Genomic DNA, 14,035 nt, shown 5'->3' with positions numbered 1-14,035 from the left:
TCTTTCAAAATGGTTCCTCCCCGCCCCGTTGCTGGAAGCTTGAGGGGACTTTTTTTTTTAAATACTTACTATGGTACTATGGGAACCTGCTCAAGAGCCCAGAAGTACGTCTCAGGTGTCTTCCCCCCCCACCCGGCACCCACCCCCCGCAGACTTTGTCCTGCTAGAGGCTTTCACAATCCCTGTTTCCTACTCAGCACTGGTCCCAGTGGCAGTTTTGTACATAAGCCGTGACTCCCTATGTTCTCCATTCTTGGGGGCAGCAGTTTCCCCTGTGTCTTCTCTCTATTCCAGATCCAAGGACAGCTGTTTGTTTTTCAGTCTATTCAGCTTTTTATTTCTTGTGAGGTTGGACTAGAAACCAGAAGTGCCGTGCCGTTTAGTTCCTACAGGTGGTTTGTTTTAGTTCTTCAAAGATATTGAAAGGAGCTGATTTAATTTTTTAAGTGATAATTCCACCAAAATAGGTTCCTCAGAGATAATTTCTATTGACCTATATTGACTTCTTCCCCCTCTGTATGGGCCATACTTTCCTGTTTATTTGTGCTGCTGCTGCTTTTTTTTTTAAGCTGGCCATTGTGACTAGTGTTGCAATCCTGGAAATCTAATTTCCCTTCCCCTTAGGAATTAAAAAAATTTTTTTAATGTTTATTTTTGAGAGAGAGAGCGTGCTTGTGCACATGGGGGGAGGACTGGGGGCGGGGGAAGGGCAGAGAGAGAGGGAGACACAAAATTTGAAGCAGGCTCCAGGCTCTGAGCTGTCAGCACAGAGCCTGATGCGGGGCTTGAATCCACCAACTGTGAGATCATTACCTGAGCTGAAGTCAGATGCTTAACCTACTGAGCCACCCAGATGTCCCTTTATTTTATTTAAGTTTAGCTATTTATTTTGAGAGAGAGAGCAAGTGGGGGAGGGGCGGAGAGAGAGGGGGAATCCCAAGCAGACTCAGCGCAGAGTCTGATAGAGCCTGATGCAGTGCTCTAACTCACAAAACAGTGAGATCATGAACTGAGTTGAAATCAAGAGTCCAATGCTTGGGCCACCTGGGTGGTTCAGTCAGTTGAGTGTCCAGCTTTGGCTCAGGTCATGATCTCATGGCTTGTGAGCTCCAGCCCTGTATTTGGCTCCTTGGTATCAGCGAAGAGTCCACTTCGGATCCTCTGTCCTCCATTCTCTGCCCTTCTCTGCTTATGTTCTCTTAAAAAAAAAAAAAAAAAAAAAAAAAACATAAAAAAAAAAAATAAAAAAAAAAAAAAAAAAGGAAACATTAAAAAAAAAACTAAAAAATAAATTAAAAAAAGAATCCAACACTGAACCAACCGAGCCACCTGGGCACCCCTCCCTTCTCTGTAGGGTTTTTTGTTGTTGCAACTTTTTATTATTAGTGTTAACATTCGTTTAGTGACTGCTGAACTACTTCTTAAAATTTGATATTCTTTCTCATGTGTATTCATGGATTATTTTAGCTTTCACTTGCTACTTGCACAGACCTTTAACATTGGCCAGAGGTGAGAGCTTAGGGCCTTTGCATGTAGTTCTTGGGCATGCACTTAGCCCTATGTTGCAAATGGACTTCAGCATCTCCTGGGAAAAATCAGAGCTTTCAAAGCCCTCTGAGGATTCTCATTCACCAGTGTTTCCTTTTAAATTCTTTGGTAAGACATTTGTTTGACCCTACTGGTTTTACCACCTTGGGCAGTTGTGATTTTAGGAGATGCCACTGATTGTTTTTGACAAATGCCATGAGGATTGGACTGTTTACACTAAGCAAGTTATGAATGAGGTCAAATAAAAAGAAAAAAGTCCTGTGAATGGACTGCTTCAGAGATCTTCAAGACAGCTCAAATAGTAACTATTCTCAGAGGTGGGGCTTTGGGAGAAGCCCCAAACCTGTTCTGGCCCCTCTACTAGATTAGAATTGACATGCACCAAAAATGCTTGTTTCTCCAGAGTCACTCCAGGATACCTCAGAGTTCTCTGGATGGATTATGCTTCAATCCCTTCTAGAAAGAAGATTTTTTTAAAAAGTTTATTTATTTACCTTGAGAGAGAGAGAGAGAGAGAGAAAATGAGCAGGGGAGGGGCAGAGAGAAAGGGAGAGAGAGAATCACAAGCAGGCTCCACTCTATCAGTGCAGAGCCAGTCCTGGGGCTAGATCTCACAAATTGTGAGATGACCACCTGAGCCAAGATCAAGAGTGTGAACTTAACTGACTGAGAAAGCAGAATGTGCTAATAGTGCCACCTGGTAGCCAGGATTTAGTCACCTTATCCTGTGTGCTACAAATCCTTTGTGCCCCATCCTAAACAGCCCCTATCACACTACTCATTTCTCAAAGCCCATGTCATCAAAAGTAGTACCTGATTTTCAAAGAACCATCTCCCTTAGGATTATTGCATTCAATTGACATATTACTTGCAGATCAAATCATCAGTAGTGAAAGGCAAACTGTCATTGTCTAGAAGGCTTTCTCTTACTCATGGTCAAATGGTACTTATATCAGATATTGAATGAGTTTTGTTGTTAGATTTGCTGATCTGTATAAGTTATTTTAACTATGGAGGGAGGCAGGAGGAGAGAGAGAGAAAGGGAAGAAGAATGATAGACACTATATTGTATGGCAGATTTCTAGAACTCACTCATCTTGCATAACATAAACTTTATAGCTGTTGAATAACAATTCCTCACTTATCCCCTCCACCAGCCCCTGGAAACCATCATTCTACTTTGCTTCTTTGAACTTGACAATTACAGATACTTAATATAATAAGTGGAATCAGATAGTGTTTGTTCTTCCATGACTGGGTTATTTTGTGTGCAAAATATCCTCCATGTTGTTGTGTATGACATCCTTCTTTTTCTAATGCTGAACAATATTCCAGTTTATGTATGCACCTTTATGTATATAACGCATTAACCATTCATCCATTGGTGGCTATTCAGGTTGTTTCCATATCTCAGCTATTATGAACAGCGCTGCAGTCAATATAGGACTATAGATAATGGCCTTGGCAATGACACCAAAGTACAGACAACAAAAACAAAATTAGACATGTAGGACTACATCAGACCTAAAGGCTTTTGCACAGCAAAGGAAATGGTCAAGAAAATTAAGAGGCAACCTACAGAGCAGGAGAAAATATCTGCAAACTTTATATCTGATAAGGGGTTTATATACAAAATATAAAGGAAACTCCTACAACTCAATAGCAAACACAAAGTAAATAATCTGGTTAAAACATGTACAAAGGGCTTGAATAGACATTTCTCTGAAGAAGATCTACAAATGGCCAACAGGTACATGAGCCTTTGCTCAAGCTCATTATCATCAGGGAAGTACAGATCAAACCTACAATGAGATGTTACTTCATACCTATTAAAGATAGCTGTTAGCAAGAATAAAAATAAAAAACAAAGCTAAGTGTCAGCAAGGACTGGAGAGATTGGAATTTTTGTGTACTGTTTGTGGGAATGTAAAATGTTAAAGTTATGGTAGAAAACAGTATGGAATTTCCTCAACAAATTAAAAATGGAACTACTACATATATGATTCAGAAATTCCACACCTGACATAGGTGAAATAATTGAAATGAAGACCTCAACAAGAAATGAATTTAATTTCCTGAAGAGATGAAAAATAATTTGTTGAGTTATTAAGTTACCAGGATGGAAAGATACTCTTTAGAGAGAAGCCACTGGAGCCAATATTATACTGTATTTTTCAAGAACGAGTACGTAGCTGGGTAGATCATTTGTCATGAGTAATGTGGATGACAAAGGAAAAAAAGATTTCCTTAGCAGCCTCTGTAGATACTTTGAATATACATATTCCTTAAGGCCTCTGTATTTAGATTTAGTTTTTTAAATGTCACTCTACTTTGCTTTTGGTTTTGCTTTTTGGAGTGTATTTATTTGTTTTCAATATGTCAACTGGTAGAGGTAGGACTATATTTGAAATAAGGAAAAATATAGCTATATATATGTAATTATATACTTAGATGGATATTCAACAAACTGTTAACACAAGTTATCTCCAGATATTAAAATTATGAATTATTTTCATTTGTGTGTTTTCTGTGTCATCCTAGTTTCTACAGTCAGCATGTGCAATTTGTGTAATTATACCCAGTATGAAAAATTATTTATTTATACTAATGAGACATTTACATTGTCACTAAGAAAAAAAACCCAGATAAATTGGAAGGCTAATCCCACTTTTAGAAAATTCTCTTGATACAATAACATTCTATAACTTTGACTACAAACAGGCAATTGGAAATTAATATCATCCACTTAGATTGATGGAGTTATCAGGATGATAAAGCTGGGGAATGTGCATATAATATGTCCATCTTTTAGCAGAGTAGTTCTCATGATATCTCTAAAGAATTGATTAAGGTATCTCCAGGATTTCAGTGTGGTTACATGGAGTCATAGTTATTAAGGGCCTGTCAGAAAGTAGGTAGATTAATGTTTGATGTCAGTTCATGGGAGATTCTATGGCAGAGTCCTGAATCTCCCCATATTTTGTTTAACAATTTTATTAATGAAAACATGACATATTAATTGTGACTTAAGTGATAAGGTACCCAACCTAGCTGATGTCAGACCAAAGCAGCTTGTTCAGAAAGAAGCGTAATTGGAAAAGGCATTGAGAAATAACAAGATGTTGAAATTATTGTATTTCTTTGAATTTATAGACATGGGTGTTAAAAGTTTTTAACTATTGTGGAGGTTCGTCAAAAAATGAAAAATAGAAATATAATCCAGTAATTCTACTGCTGGGTATTAACTCAAAAAAGAAAAACACTAATTCAAAAAGATGTATGAACCCCTATGTCTGTTGCGGCATTATTTACAATAGCCAAGATGAGGCAACCTAAGTGTCCATTGATAGATGAATGGATAAGGATGTGGAATATACATAATGGGCTAGTACACAGCCATAAGAAAGGATGGGATCTTGCCATTTGCAACAACATGGATGGACCTAGAAGGTATTATGCTAGGTGAAATAAGTCAGACTGAAAAGAGAAACACCATATGATTTCACTCGTATGTGGAATCTAAAAAATAAATGAATAAACAAGCAAAAGGCAGAATCAGACTTAAGGAGAACAAACAGATGGTTGCCAGAGGGGAGGGGAGGGCATTGGTGGGGGGNTGAGACAAATGGCTAAAGAAGAGTGGGAGATACAGGCATCCAGTTATGGAATGAATAAGTCATCAGAATAAAAGATGCAGCATAGGGAATATAGTCAATGAAATTGAAATAGTATTTATGGTAACAGATGTTAGCTATACTTGTGAGTATAGCATAACCTGTAGAGAAGTGGAATCACTATGTTGTACACCTATGGCTAATGTAAAATTGTGTGTCAAATATACTCAAATTTAAAAACAAAACAAAACAAAACAAAAAGATGTTAACCAGAAAAGGAGCTTCAAATTGAAATTGCTAATTGATTACAAAGTTATTGGAGAGGTGACATAAGAAAGCCTAATTTGCGATGAATAAAACCAACAAATTACATATACAAATGGAAATAAAATATATTACACCTGATATGTCTTCAGTCGAAGTTTTTCTGAAGATAAGAAGCCATTTTAAGACTACAAGCTTTGTGTATGTGCATGCACTTAGTTTTCAAAATAGTTTATGACATTTCTAAATGAATCTCATTGTGACTTAATAGTAAAATGTACAGATTCTTTCTGTAAGTGTCCTTCTTGTCTAGTACTCATAAATTGTAGGTGGCTTCATTGAAAGGCTTCTATATAAATTTATGGGGCTATCAATTTTCTGGTTAATTGATCTTATACTTGATGATTCCAAACATGTTCAGCTCTATTAAATGCAATGTCATTCTTTTCCCAGGGGCTAGTTGATTTCAGTGTCTGTAAAAAGCCTGTTATAAAAAAAGGAAAGGTTTTCTATCATCCTTTGCTATCTTACCATATACAAATTATTTTTAAAAAATCATATAATCTTGGGAGTAGGAAATGCTTTCTGAAGAATGATACAAAGCCTATGAATCATAAAAGGAAAAAAATACAAACATGCTTCACCACACACACACACACACACACACACACACACACATATACACACAATAAAGAAATAAAGAAAAGTGGAGTGCCTGGGTGGCTCAATCAGTTAAACGTCTGACTTTAGCTCAGGTCGTGATCTCACAGTTCATGAGTTAGAGCCCCACATCGGGCTTCGTACTGACAGCTTGGAGCCTGGAGCCTGCTTCATATTCTATGTCTTTCTCTCTCTCTACTCCTCCCCTGTTTGCACTGTCTCTCTCTCAAAAATAAATAAACATTAAAAAAATAAAGAAATGAAGAAAAGTGTGTTTGCAAGACAGTTGGAAAGAGCTAATGTATCTGCACAATCATGTGATCTGTAAATGAAAGACTGGAAAGGTATAGATGAAATGATTAGCAAGAATAATTATGCAAAGAGTTTAAAAATATCTGATTTTTATTTATTTATGATTTTAAGCAAATCATTTGTGTTATTTTATAATAAAAATATATTTTAAAACTGAAGTCTTGTCACTGTACTCTTTTTGTCTGTTTGCTCTTTTTTCCCTTTAATTTATAAATCAAAAAACAAATGTACTTGAAAAATGTTTCTATCTTTTTCTATGATTCTTCAGGGAATATGCTTATCTGTCATCACTTTATTGGACCTCACATCTTCCCCTCTATCTCCTATTTTCCCAGTACACATTTATTAAATGCATAGATATATTAAAGGTAGGGGCACCTGGGTGGCTCAGTTGGTTAAGCGTCTGACTTTGGGTCAGGTCATGATCTCACAGTTCTGAGTTTAAGCCCTGCACTGGGCTCTGTGCTGACAGCTCAGAGCCTAGAGCCTGCATCGGATTCTCGGTCTCCTTCTCTCTCTGCTCCTCCTCCAACTTACACTTTGTCTCTGTCTCTCTCTCTCTCAACAATAAATAAACATTAAAAAATATATTAAAGGTAAAGATAATATTTACTGTCTCTAGATTAAGAGCGCAGTAATTTGGCTGACCGGATCCCCAGGGTGGAAATGGGTAAAACCGGGGAAGACAATATTCAAGAGTAAGAAAAACCATGGCCATGTTTGTTTCCTAGGTGCTGGCCCACCACTGAGTAGAAGCCACTGATTCCGTTCTGAAACCAGCTTACTTCAGTAGAAGTCACGTGAATCTGGTAGATATCTAAATGACAAGAAGACCAGGTAGGACAAAATGTTCCCAGCGGAAGGGTACATTCTGAAATATTCTGTGGGCAAGACAGTGCAGGGGTGATTCCATGACCAGCATGTGGAGGGAAGGGTTAGCGGGAGACAAGGTCAGCACAGCGACTGGGGTTGCTGAGTGAGTTAGAGGAAAAAAAACATGCGGTGACTTAGGGAGGGCACACAGCTGTCTGTTTTCGTCACATGCAGATGGTATTTGTAGTTCATGGAGCATTCCTCACATCTAAAGAAATGTTCGATTATGATCCCCACTTCTCAAGTGATCCTGTTCAGCCCATAATACTTTAAGAGAGATGAGGAAAAATGACATCACAGCTAGAAGAACAAGTGGGCAAGCTGCGTGTCCTTTTGTGCTTGGCTCCTTTCTCTCAGCATATTTTATTTTATTTAAAAAACATTTTTTAATGTTTATCCTTGAGAGAGAGAGAATGAGAGAGAGAGAAACAGAGAGAGAGAGAGAGGAGAGTGTGAGCTGGGGAGAGGCAGAGAGAGAGGAAGACACAGAATCCGAAGCAGACTCCAGGCTCTGCGCTGTCAGCACAGAACCCCATGCGGGGCTTGAACCCATGAACTGTGAGATCATGACTTGAGTTGAAGTCCGAGGCCTACCCGACTGAGCCACCCAGGAGCATATTTTAAAGGCTCATCCACCTGTAGCAAGTGTGCACGCTTCATTCCTTCATGCTTGCGGTATTCTTGATCATTAAAATAAAGACACAGAGGGACACCTGGGTGACTCAGTCAGTGGAGTGTCCAACTTTGGCTCAGGTCATGATCTCATTCTCAGTGAGTTTGGGCCCCGTGTTGGGCTCTGTGCTGTCAGCTCAGACCCTGGAACCTGCTTTGGATTCTGTCTCCCTCTCTCTCTCTGCCCTACCCCAGCTCATGCTCTGTTCTCTCTGTTTCTTGAAAATGAATAAATGTTTAAAAAAATGTTAAAACAGTTTTAAAAATAAAATAAAGACACAGAATCTGATCTGAGCATGCTGGCCCTCAGTTCAGTTGATGGGACTAAATGAAGAAATGCATATCTTTACACTATTTCAACTCACCATCTGGAGAATGGTAACAATGAAAGAGCACAATTCTTTTTCCTCCCTTTTAAAATACTTCATATTTAGGGGTGCCTAGGTGGCTCAGTCAGTTAAGTGTCTGACTTTGGCTCAGGTCATGGTCTCGCAGTTTGTGGGTTCGAGCCCTGAATCGGGTTCTATGCTGGCAGCTCAGAGCCTGGAGCCTGTTTCAGATTTTGTGTCTCCCTCTCTCTCTGCTCCTCCCCAGGTCATGCTCTGTCTCTCTCTGTCTGAAAAATAAATAAACTATAAAAAAATTTTTTTTAAATACATCATATGCAAAACTAACTTTACTGTAATTTTGTTGGTAATACACAACTGGCTAAAACATTTAAGGGAGAGGTAGCATCACAAGAAAAAACAAGTTTGCATTTTTACAGTTCTTGGTCTTTTCTGATGATGCCAAAACAAGTATAGAAATGTAAAAGAGTCTATAGCAAATCAAAATACTTATTTTTTGATAAGCAGGATTTCTGAGTTGGGAGATGTGAAGTGGACATTTTGGAATAAGTGAAAAAATTGTTTTCAAAAAGGTTTCATATTTTAAAAAGCTATAAAAAACAAAAGGAAAAGTATTCATGAAATGTTCAATGTTAAGTAGAAGAAGTACAGAATAAGATGTGGGGTATGATCCAAATTTTGGAAAAAGGAAAAGCTACTTCTACAAACATGTGTAACCTGTATGTGTGTGTAGAGAAGGTATATATGAATATACAAACATATGTGTGTGTATCCATATCTATATCTATATATAGATATCTATATAGATATATAGATATAGATATATCTATAGATGAATGTATCTAGATATATCTAGATATATATCTATATAGATATAGATACACACACATATATATACATACAACACTAATGTAAATTTATTTTCTCTGGAAAGTAATAGAGCAGTATTGGGGGCATGAGGGATGACTTTATGGTTTAGTTCAGGTATAATTGTATGGTTTCAACTCATCTTTAAAAAATGCCTTCCATTTCCTATTAAAGAGAAAAAGTACATGCCATAAACCTATGCTATCACTTAAGACATTATACCAAATAATATGTTACGGTTTCTACTTGAAAATGTAGCCAGAAGCTGAGTTTTCAGGGAGATATAGCATTATTACAGTGAAATTTTAAATCTTATGGGAATAATCAGATACTCTAGCTGGCAATGTGAATGTGTATAAATATGTATATTTATGTACACAAATATGTATGTTTTCTGGGAAAACTATTTGATGTTAGGTATTAAGCACTTAAATGTTTTTTATTTTTTTATTTTTTTAAAATAGTTCATTGTCAAGTTGGTTTGCATATAACACCCAGTACTTATCCCCACAAGTGCCCTCCTCCATGCCCATCACCTCCCTTCCCCTCCCCCCCACCCCCATCAGCCCTCGGTTTGTTCTCGGCATTCAAGAGTCACATGGTTTGCCTCCCTCCCTCTCCCCAACTAGTCTTCCCCTTCTTCTCCCCAATGATCCTCCGTTAAGTTCCTCCTAATCCTCCTATATGTGCAAACATATGGTATCTGTCCTTCTCTTCCTGACTTCTTTCACTCAGCAAAACACCCTCAAGGTCCATCCACGTTTCTCCACATGGCCAGATTTCATTGTTTCTCATTGCCATGTAGATAAACCACATCTTCTTGTATAGATAAACCACATCTTCTTGATCCATTCATTGGTTGATGGCCACTTAGGCTCTTTCCATGTTTTGGCTATTGTTGAGAGTGCTGCTATGACATTGGGGTACATGTGCCCCTATGCATCAGCACTCCTATATCCCTTGGGTAAATTCCTAGCAGTGCTATTTCTGGGTCCTAGGGGAGTTCTCTTGTTAATTTTTTGAGGAACCTCCACACTGTTTTCCAGAGAGGGTGCACCAGTTTGCATTCCCACCAACAAGCACTTAAAATTTTTAAAATTATTCTACATCCTTTTGAGTAGAATAAATAGGAAATACTCCAAAGCATATAATTAGTTGGCAGGGATATTAAGTATTCATATTCAGGGTGGACTGGATACAGAGTCATAAATATTCACTGCAGTGTTATTTATTATAACCAAACACTGTAAACAATCTAAATTTTCTGCAGTAGGCAGATGGTTAAATGAATTGTAGTCAAGTTTCCTCAGTGTCTTTTAAACCAGCATTTATTGACATGGGAACAAGGTCATGAAATAACAATTTTGTTTTTTAACAGACTTGCAAATGGTATTCACAAGATATTATTTCTTTTATAAATATATAGTCATATGTAGGAAAATATGGGAAGAACATATAATAACTTGTTACTAGCTTTTATCCCTGGGTGGTAATGAGTTATAGGTGTTTTTTCATTTATTTGAAAACAAATTGGTAGTCTCTAATAAGAGAAAATGGGATTGTGTTTCCTTTGTAATCAAAAAATCAGAAAAGAATGCTTTTTAAAAGGGGGGAATTATATTTCCCATAGGATTTATTTTCAATACATAAAGATTAATGGGGTTTTAAGGTATTTATTGGCCTTGAGTTACCTGCTTCTCATGAAATTCTTTAAGATAAGTGTTATTTTCTATATTTATCAAGAAGATAAATGCTATGACTGATGATATTTATGTAGAAAAATAATTTTTCTTTACTATTTAGTGAAAAGGAGCTATTTCTCATCATCTACAGGAGGGAAAGACCGTAAATCTCAAGTATTTTACAACTATCAGGTCAATGCAGCACACTTTTCTATCAAAGAATGCCCCAAACTGTGAGAATGTATAATCCCTGCAAATGCTTCTATAGAAAAATGCCAATAGCTCCTACCCATAAAATGAGAGAGAATGACGCATTGTCATGAGTGATGAGAAGAGGGAAGCATTATGTCACTAGAATGACATTTTTAGAATTTCAACTGTCTGAAAAAAGAGACGTCAGAAAAGCCTTTTTGTTGACGTTCATGGAATTTATAGTTATGGATGTCACATATATCATTATTTTATTATATTAATTTTTAAGACCATTCATATAATCAGAATCATTTCATACTATTTATTAACAATTGCCTTTGCCAGGCACTGTTCTAAACCTTGGGAATACATATTTAATTGGCTCGAGAGAAACTCACAGTCAAGGAGACCTTATTGCACCTATGTTCAAAAAGGATTCAAAGCAATTACAGAAAAGAAACAAGGCAATTATAATGCCTGTGCCTGCCTGTGTTACCAGGAAACAATTAGATTTAAAGCATCATAAATATACCCATATCCGGAATCAGGTCTTATTCTTTCTCCTTGAGTCTAATCTGGCATCTTGACAAAAGCAGAGTTGTTGATACAAAACAATAAGCAAGGCAACATAAATTTGGTGGCTGGTATGTGAAGCAGGTAATTCCCACTTTGCTCATCCAATTATCAGAATGTCCATCACGTCAGTGACCAATGTCAGAAGAGTGGGCTTCACAGGAGCCTTGTTGACTTAACAGCATGCCGGTCTGAGACTTGTCCTTGACTCAGGGGAGCATAGTGGAATTTCTTATTTAAGATTGATTATTATTATTGGAAAATGTATTATCAGTTCTTTCACCAGCGTACAGAAAAATGAATATCAATAATCAATAGATGTATGAAGTCTTTCTAGCTCTTGAGTATAAAAATAAAGGAAAATAAGATTATTATCATTAGTAAAATGATAAAATAATGATAAAATATTAGTAAATATTTAAAACACTCAGATATCCAGTATAGATAAGGATAGGTGAATTGTTTACCCATATACTGTTAATGAGTTTGCAAATCTATAAAACTTTTCTTTGTGGAGCAGTTTGACAGGGACTCTGTTGAGGTGGAACGTCCACCCGTCCCCCCACTGGGAGAGGGTCTGATTTCCTTGTGCTCTCATCTCTGGTCTGTGTGGTCATTGCTATTTGCCCCACTTGCTTCTTTCAAAGGCCAAAATGTTGACAAATTCCTTACTTACTATTATGGGAGAGAGTGCACTTAATTGCTGTGAAAGTTGTTTTTCTCACAATAGTATATTCTGGGTTCTGAGTTATTTGGGGTATGTCCAGAGTGCTTCTTATCCCTCTTGGGCACTTTGATTCTATTTCCTATGTACATAATGTAGTGCCTTTCTTTTGGCTACTCTTGACAATGATTAGATCAGATCATAGTGGGAGAAAGCATTTTGTTTTTCTCTCTGGCTCCAGAACATTTCAGAGCTTCAGAGATGAAAGGGGGCTGGAATGTCCACACATACTGCCAGGGGCAGGCTTAAGTTATTTCTCATGTAGCCTGGGCCCTGTACAGTAGACACCTGAGCCTGATGACCCAGCAGGCCTTATAGAGAATGGGACAGCAAAGGATAGAATGTGTACCCTGCTTCATCTTTGCTGTACTGTTTCTCAAATGCTTTTGTATTGGTGACCAGCTGCAGAAAGAGAGGAATTCAGTGCTTCCGGGAGAGGGGATCTCAGCAGACTCCTGAGGACTAGAAAGAATCCAAAGTGAAGAGGAAGAACCTAATCTAGTACATTTACTGAGATAGGTCCCAGAGCATCACTGGGCCAGTCAAAATTACGATCTGAGCCCCTGTGCAGGCTATTGTGGGTACAGGGAAAAACACAGTGATAGTAGAAACAAAATGAGTACATATCTCTGAATGTGTTGCAGGCACTGGTCCTACGAGATGGGTGGATGCTAGGTTCAGGGACCATCATAAAGATGGATGTGGCTGGCTGAGATGTAGATAGAACTTTGAAATGTCTGGGTTCTATCAAAGATTAAAGGATTACTCCTCAGTATGGTGATGTTTGCTTTCACACTTGGTATCACTAAAACAGAGGGGGGTCCAGGAGTTTGGTAGTCACAATCCTTCCGTAAAAAAGGACCCATAAACATTAAAACTGTCAAAGGCAATGGCTGTTTTTCAGCCTATCTCAGTTCAGTGATGGAGTTGATTTCTAGATAAAAGTAAGGACTATTATATGCTATCAAGGAAGCAAGCAGTTCTACTGTGCTCTGGTGGGTCATGCAGAAAACAAGCCCTGACCTGAGAAACATACTTCTTAAAAGGCACTGACCTAGCAACGTATGTCCCTAGAAGGGCTAGCGTGGGGAAGTGCCGGCTACAGACTTCATTATGTGGCATATGGTTATGGGACTAGGGAAGGGTAGTCTTCGATATCTATATAGATATTGCTTTGGTAGTTTTAAGCAGATAGCTGAAGAACTGTTATGTGGAAGAGATATGTATATATATTATCTATACATATAAATATAGCTATATATAACATAGGTGTGTGTGTGTGTGTGTGTATTACACATAAAAGAACATTTAGTGTAAACATCACAGCGAAGTACAACAAGGACCTGTCTTTGCCAGTCAGTGCTCACTTGCTCTCTGCTATTCCCAGAAAGAGAAGCTGGAAAAGGAGCTTTAGGTGAAGAAAACTGGGATCTCCATGATGGTTTGGCCCAATCACAATTCATCTACCATGGCTGGCATTTCACTGCTTTAGAAACAACAACAACAACAACAAAAAAACTGTGCTCTGAGTTGTAGGAAGAAGGGCAACAGTGTGGGCTTGCCAGCATTTAATGGTGCCCCACGTTCTTTTTGCCTGATTTCCTCCTTTTCTCCCCAATGCCTTGTGAGATCCCCAAGGGAAAGGCTTCATCTTGGGAAAATTTTGGTCAACTAAGCCAGGTGTCAAGAGCATGGATTGTCAGGAAT

The sequence above is a fragment of the Crocuta crocuta genome, unplaced genomic scaffold (genome assembly GCF_008692635.1).
Source record: "Crocuta crocuta isolate KB4526 unplaced genomic scaffold, BGI_CrCroc_1.0 scaffold831, whole genome shotgun sequence".
Classification (NCBI taxonomy): Eukaryota; Metazoa; Chordata; class Mammalia; order Carnivora; family Hyaenidae; genus Crocuta; species Crocuta crocuta.
This window is presented reverse-complemented; position numbering follows the sequence as displayed.